General features: G+C 38.4%; 1 non-coding gene across 1 annotated transcript; it reads left to right on the forward strand.

The window, feature by feature from the left end:
* Window positions 1-2402: 2402 nt before the first annotated feature.
* LOC113002235 (small nucleolar RNA R71) lies at window positions 2403-2509 on the forward strand. Its single transcript, XR_003267779.1, has one exon. It is a non-coding gene; the product is annotated as a small nucleolar RNA R71 (small nucleolar RNA).
* Window positions 2510-7897: the final 5388 nt, after the last annotated feature.

Raw genomic sequence — 7897 nt, forward strand, 5'->3', positions numbered from 1 at the left:
AGAAAAACTTTTCATACTTATCTTGGTTAAGCCTTCTCTTGATTCTTGAATCTTGATCTTGATTCTTGAGATCTTGAACCTTGAATCTTGATTCTTGACTCTAAACTTTCTTCTTGAGTCTTGAATTCTTCTTGATTCTTATCTTGAACTCTTGAATTGTTCTTGATTCACTTGAGTTGTTCTTTAATTGATCTTTGATTCACTTGAGTTTTTCTTTGATTGATCTTTGAGCTTTTTGTCATAACCTTTGTCATCATCTTTTGTTATCATCATTGTTATCATCAAAACACCTTTAAATCACCTTTGATTCATCATGAAGCTTTGCTTCTACAGAACAGTGGGAGGAACCAGGGTAGGATAAAAAGAGAAAGGTTCCTTAGCCTGTACCTCAAAGCAAGTTAGAAGTGTATGTAATTCCTGCAACATGGTTAGAGCATTCTAACTCTAAAAAATCAATATCAAGAGGTACAACACCCAAAAAATCAGAACCAGACTCAAATTCAAATTCACTCTCAGCATACAAATCAGATATAGGATCAAATTCAAACTCAGATTCAGATTCAATGCATAAGGAATGACAAGTATGCAGATCAGATAAAAAAGGATGCTTCTTACCATGAAGAACAAAATCTAAATCAAACATATAATCATCAACAATCTGATCAATTATCTCAACACGAAAAACAGAATGATCCTCAAATGGATGTTTCATGGCATCAAGAATGTTAAAATGAACAACAATATCACCAAATTCCATAGACAATGTGCCAACATAAACATCTATCTTGGTTCGGGCTGTTTTCATAAATGACCCGCCTAAAATAATTGGAACTGAACCATGGGAAAATCCCTCTTCCATATTAAGAACATAAAAATCAACAGGAAAAATAAGTTCACCAACTCGAACCAACACATCCTCTATGAAACTTGTGGGGTAAGCAACACTTCTATTTGCCAAATGAATCACTACATCTGTGGATTGCAAAGGTCCAAGAGATAAAGAATTGAAAATGGACAGAGGCATGACACTAACTGATGCTCCTAGATCTAGCATGGCATTCTCAAATTTACTGTTTCCAATAATGCAAGCTATACAGAAAGTACATGGGTCCTTACATTTCTCAAGAATGTGAGGAACAAATTTACCTATTAATGCTGACACATTTCTGCCCATGCTAATCCTTTCATTGCCTTTGAGCTTCCTTTTGTGGGTGCACAACTCCTTTAGAAACTTGGCATATCTTGGAATCTGCTTGATGGCATCTAGCAGAGGTATGTTCACCTCTACTTTCCTGAAGGTCTCCAAGATCTTCTTTTCCACTTCTTCCATCTTTTTGTTTGGAATTGATCTAGGTGGGAATGGAAGAGGGATAGGAGGCTGCTGCAAGTCAAAATTACTAGAAGAAGGTCCACCTGCATGAAAATTTTTCTTAGGAAGCTCTCTCTTTTGTGCAACTATCTCATACTCTTTTTCAGGTGTAGAATGAAGCTTGACAGCTTTAGGTGCAGTTGCTGCTACTGGTGGAGGCGCTTCAAATTGCTTGCTAGATCTTAGGGTGATGGCACTCACATTTCTTGGATTCTGCACAGTTTGTGAAGGCAATTTGTCAGAATTTTGGGATTGAGCTTGGTTTAACTGAGTAGCCATCTGCCCCATCTGATTTGTCAGACTCTGAATGGAGGCTCTTGTCTCTTGCTGAAATTGCATATTTTGGATGGTCAGTTGCCTCACTAACTCTTCTAAGGAAGGTTGAGGAGGGGCCTCAGTTGCTTGTTGTCTTTGTTGTTGCTGCATTGGAGAAGGAACATATGGCTTGCTTGGACCAACAACATTCTAGAAGGGAGGGACAGGCTGTTGTTGTTGTAGAGGACTTGTCCATCTCAGATTTGGATGATTCCTCCAACCTGGATTGTATTTGTTGCTTTAAAGGTCATAATTATTCTGTTGTTGTTGGTTTTGCTGCTAAGGGGGTCTATTATAAATGTTTGCAACATAAGCTTCAGGTTGCTCATTGACTCCAGATTGTTGCAAAGAAGGACATAGATCTGTATGGTGATCTGCAGAAGAACATAGACCACAGACTCTTGCAATAGGTGCAGATGCAGATTTTTTATTCATGGCAAGCTGAGTTACTAGGTTGACCAAGGCATCAAGTTTTCCCTCAAGCTTTTTATTTTCAGTAGATGAAGATGAATCTATGGCCACCTCATGGACTCCTCTAAGGACAATAGCATCATTTCTTGCACTGAATTGCTGGGAGTTGGAAGCCATCTTCTCAATCATATTCCTGGCCTCAGCAGGGGTCATATCACCAAGGGCTCCACCAATGGCAACATCAATCATACTCATCTCCATGTTGCTAAGTCCCTCATAGAAATACTGTAGAAGGAGTTGCTCAGAAATCTGGTGGTGAGGACAGCTTGCACACAATTTCTTGAATCTTTCCCAGTACTCATACAAGCTCTCTCCACTAAGTTGCTTGATGCTTGAAATGTCTTTTCTGATGGTAGTGGTCCTAGATGCAGGGAAGAATTTCTCCAAGAACACTCTCTTAAGGTCATCCCAGCTGGAGATGGATCTGGGAGCAAGGTAGTACAACCAATCTTTTGCCACTCCCTCCAGAAATGAGGAAAAGCCTTTAGAAAGATATGATTTTCTTGGACATCAGGGGGCTTCATGGTGGAACAAAAAATATGGAACTCCTTAAGATGCTTATGAGGATCTTCACCTGCAAGACCATGAAACTTGGGCAACAAATGTATTAGTCCAGTCTTAAGAACATATGGAACACCCTCATCAGGATATTGAATGCACACAAGCTTTCATAAGTGAAATCAGGTGCAACCATCTCCCTAAGAGTCCTCTCACAAGGTGGAGGTTGAGCCATGTTCTCAGTATGAAAATCAGTAGTCGAATGCTCAAAATTAGAATATTCAGAATCACCAGCAATAGAATACTCAGAATGATCAAAATGCACAGAATGATCAAGATGCACACTATGCCTAACTAATCTATGAAAGGTTCTATCTATTTCAGGATCAAAGGGTTGTAAATCACCTGGATTGCCCCTAGTCATGCACTATATGCAACAAATCATGTGTTTCTCAAACAAGCGTCGGGGGAGGGTTAAAACTACAGCTATATTCAAACGATATCCAAATGAGCTGAAATTTTGTGAGCAACACCCTAAAATCATGAAAAGATAGCACAACAAATTTCAAACAAAAATTCAAAGTCAAAATATGAAAAATACCTAAGCAAAGTTTAGAAAAATAGGACAATAATACTTGAAAAATAAAAAAAAAACTTAGTAAACGGCTGATGTTTCAAGTTTGGGAGACCCCAACTGGCTCAAGTGGGTTGTCATGGTGTGGGAAATTTTTTTCTACCCCAAATGCATATATAATAATAGTCATTCTGATACCCAGAGCAAAAGTTATGGCTGTTTTAAGTTTTGCTAAAAACAAGTTCCCAAAATTTTTATCTCTCTCAAATACTGCCACACCAAGTGCTCCTGGTATTTTTCACACAAAATATGGATCAAAAGAAACAACTCTAACTATCAGCCAAAAATAACAACTCTAACTATCAAAAAAAAATTGCCAATTAAATTGCAAAATTAGTCGCTAGTTCCCAGTCGCTAATCACTGTTCACATCAAAACACAAAACTGAAACAGTCGCTAAACAGGGAACACAACTGAAATGCAAAACATAATGCTACACAAAAAAAAACAACACACACTCACAACCTAAATGACAGAGCTACACACAAAAAAACTAAACACTATTATGAACCTTTGGCCCACCGCTCCCCGGCAACGGCGCCAAATTTTATCAAAGCCGTACCCGAATCAAATAAACATTAAAAATGTAGTATCTAGGAAGTGATCCTAGGTCATCTCCCAATGAGCAATGGTCAACCAAACGTTCATAACAAATAGTAATAAAATAGTAATGAATTGGGGGGGGGGGGTTGTTTGTTTTGTAAATTAAACCGCAAGCAAATTCGAATTAAAAAAATAACAGAATTAAAACATGTTGTTCCCCCTTGATTCACAAGCAAGTCTCTTATCTTAGGTTACAAGGATTTATCCCTAATCAGTCCAACCACTTAATCTAACCCTAAATTAAATTACTAAGTGAAAATTAACATAAGGTTGTCATTATGTGATTAAGCAACGCATACACCAATTAATCATGAACGAAACTGATCATTAAGCATGAACGTAAATTAACCATAGAGACAATTAATCAAGCACTAAGCATGCATGGATTAATAACAATAATTACAGAGCAATTGGTGAAGAGGAAAAACTGATCAGAATTCAATAATAATAACAAAACCTCAAAGAGAGCTGTGGTTGATCCTCAAGAGAAAACAACGTTGGAGACTTAGCCTTCCATTAATCAGCAAAAAATGAAATTGCAATTGGAAGCAGAAAACGAAATTGCAGATTGAAGCCGAAAACGAAATTGCAAAAAACGAATTTTATTGCTACGTGAACAGTAAAAACTTGAATTGCAAAACCCTAAAATTATTCTCCTCTCCAAAACAGTCTACAAACTAAAACCCTGGTGCTGTTATATAGATCCTCAACCCTAAAGCTTACAAATCTGTTTTAAGTCCAAGCCCATAAATGAAATAAAATAAAATCTGGACAAGATAAGATAAGATTGGATGAAATAAAATCTGGACGAAATAAAATCTGGATAAGATAAGATTTGATAAAATAAAATTGTCTGCTCTCTTCAAGTCCAAGCCCAATTCTGGATTCAGACCCAATTGCTTATAATTCTCCTGAAATTAAATTAAAAACACAAAATTAGTCAATTAGGCCCAAATTATAAAACTTCATAATTAATTTGACAATTAAGGCTAATCAGTAATTAAAATGGTGACAAAAAGGGTTAAGAAATAGGAGAAAATAATGACACATCAGAGACTCTTCTTGCTTACTCCAAGTTCTGCAGACTGAGACCAGAGCCTCCACAACTGGTTGCCCAACTTTTATCCCTGGTAGGGGATTTGTTCTAAATGCTGAGGGTCTGCCATGGAAGCTGTTGAGGAAGGACCTCACTACTCTGCCACAGACTTGGAGCATTTTGTCTTATTTCAACCTTGCCCCTACATCACACACTTCTGATCTGAACTTGGACAGGGCAAGGTTGGTATATGGATTAGTGATGAAGATGGACATGAATGTTGGAGCCCTCATCTTTGGACAGATCACTCTTATGGCTCAATCCAACTCCTCGAGTCTCGGATTTCCAACCCTCATCACTGCCTTATGCATGGCCCGAGGAGTCACCTCAGATTCCTTGACTTTTGAGTCCTTCAGCCCAGCCATTAACTTGGCTTACATAAAGAAGAACTGCTGGAACTTGGACGACCCCACGGTCAGCTTTCCAGGGACCCACAAGGCCAGGGCTAGAGGATCTGAGGGTCCATCTTCTGCTGCTCCCCAGACATCTACTACACCAGCTCCTATTCCTTCAACACTAGTTCCCGTTACTTCCGGTCCCTCCACTCAGAGCATAGACCTCATGATGGCGATGCTGCAGAGCATTCATCAGGGTCAATACCTGGTGATGCAGAGTTTACATAGTTTGGCTCAACATCAGCCAATTATGAGCATGAAGGAGTTTTTTTTGCAGGTGGCCTGGCCAGGAGTCTAGCCTTCTTCTCATGGAGGAGGTGAAGCCTCCGCAGCTCAGGAGCCTCAGCCAAATCTCTAGACTACACCTGCTGCTCAGGAGGATGATTAAGAGGCCACTCCCCTAGAGTCATTTGTACTAGAAACTGATCCAGAGGAAAATCCAGTGATTACGGAGGCCAGTCCATAGGCATCACCAATATATACACCAGTGTTGGAGCTGAGCACCCCGCAAGGATCACCAACAGGCACACTTGTGCTGCATTTGACAAATGATGAGGCCATGGACCAAGACCCACCGCAGGACCAGTGACAGGATTTCTACTTTCTTGTCTTTTGAACACTTTTATTATTATTATGTTTTTAGTACACTTTTAATTTGGTTTTATATTTATGTTCAGTTTTTAAAATTCAGTTTATAGTTTTACTTTAGTTTTTGGATTGCATGGTAGCTTGCTTTAAGCTAGTTTGAACAGTATATTTCATTTTATCCAGTGGTTTGATGTTTGATTTTGAAAAATTCAGTGTTTGTTGGTTTGAATTGATTGATTACATGATTTGAGTGAACTGGAATGTGTAAATCATATGTTTTGAATAAGGATGCAGTGATTAGAAGAGAAAGAGCATGGATTAGGATCATGAATGAAAATGTTAGTTAGTTTAATAGATTGATTGTGAAGGTATTCATTAACCATAACCCGGTGAGTGTGTGATCTTGAATTGTGAGAGAACGACTAGCATTAAGTAATGATTTTTGCATGAATCTTTGATTATGGAATGAATGCATGAGTTTGAAGATGATCAAGGCCATGTTTTGTGTGAATTAACAACTTAGCCAAAAAGCTTACCTTGTGTCATACCCTAATTTCGTCTGGGGATTATTATTTGATGATATACAACCTTTGATTGACCGCTTCGAGATACTTGGTGCCCTTTGTTGCACAATATGTGAAGTCCCGAGACGTGCCAAGAATCAAAAGGAAGTAGGCTTACGCGATTCGTGAAAATTCCGTAATGTGACAGAAATCGAAAAGAGGTGTTTTGCGCAATCCGTGAGTTTCCGTAACTTCTTCGAAAGCTTAAAAAGAGTAAATACATAATCCGTAAGGATTCGTAACCTTGTGGAAGGGAAATAAGTATCGTTACGAAATTCGTAAAGTTTCGTAACATTACGGGAAAAGAATTACCAAACAAATAGAAGGGGTATGAATTTAGTAAAAAGGGGGATACAAATAGCAATCTGGCCCACTTGGGCCTTCCAGATCATTCCTCCAGAAGGCTGTTGCTTCTGGAGGAAGCAACCTTGCTCGCCTGGGCGAGCTGGGTGGCAAGCTCCTCCCCTATTTTGCTATAAATAGGGGGAGGAGTGAAGAAGAAAAAGGGTCAGCCTTCTTGGCACTTCTCTCTCTCTCGAAATTGCTGAGGAAAATTATTTCCGTGAAGCAAATCCAAGCCGAGGCGCTTCTGTGACGTTTCCGTAACGTTTCCGTGAGTAATTACGCAAAGATTCTCGACCGTTCTTCAAGATTCATCGTTCGTTCTTCGTTTTCTTCAGTCTTCAATGGGTAAGTACCTCAAACCGAGCTTTTCAATTCATTCTATGTACCCGTGGTGGTCCACATTTTGTTTCATGTATTTTTATTCTCGTTTTCATTTGCTTTTTATACCCCCTTTTGACGTGCTTAAGCCATTTATTTAAGTCATTTCTAGCTTAATCTAAAAATAAAATAAATTTCCACCGATCGTTTGAATTGTATCATCTGTTAATTTCGGTTAAAATGAATTCCGACCGTTCGGTCGTGCCGTAACCACGTTGGAAATCAAAAAAGAGGTAAAATAATAATATAATAATCAAAAAATACCCTTTTAGTAAAGTAAAGCCAAAAATCAATCGGACGTTTTCTCTTTGGGATTTCTCATTCTTAATTGAATCGACTAATAACTAAAGTGAAACTAAGGCTAAAATCAAACTCGCCTAGTCAAGCTCGTCCACAAAAATAGGTTTTTTTTGAAAGTTTATCATTTCAGTTTCTTACTAAGTAAAAATGATCATTTTTAAGGTCCAACGCCTTAAAATGATCACCCCTCAAGTAAAAAAATCAATCACTTGATTCACGCATAAGAAAGAACTACGTAGGTCTGATTTCCTCTTTGATGGAGGTTACGTAGGAGCAAAAGCCCCGCTTTTGTCGACCTCAAAAAATAAAAAGAAATAAAAGTTAAGAGAACACAATTTCACAA

Source organism: Glycine max, chromosome 7, assembly GCF_000004515.6.
Source record: "Glycine max cultivar Williams 82 chromosome 7, Glycine_max_v4.0, whole genome shotgun sequence".
Taxonomy (NCBI): Eukaryota; Viridiplantae; Streptophyta; class Magnoliopsida; order Fabales; family Fabaceae; genus Glycine; species Glycine max.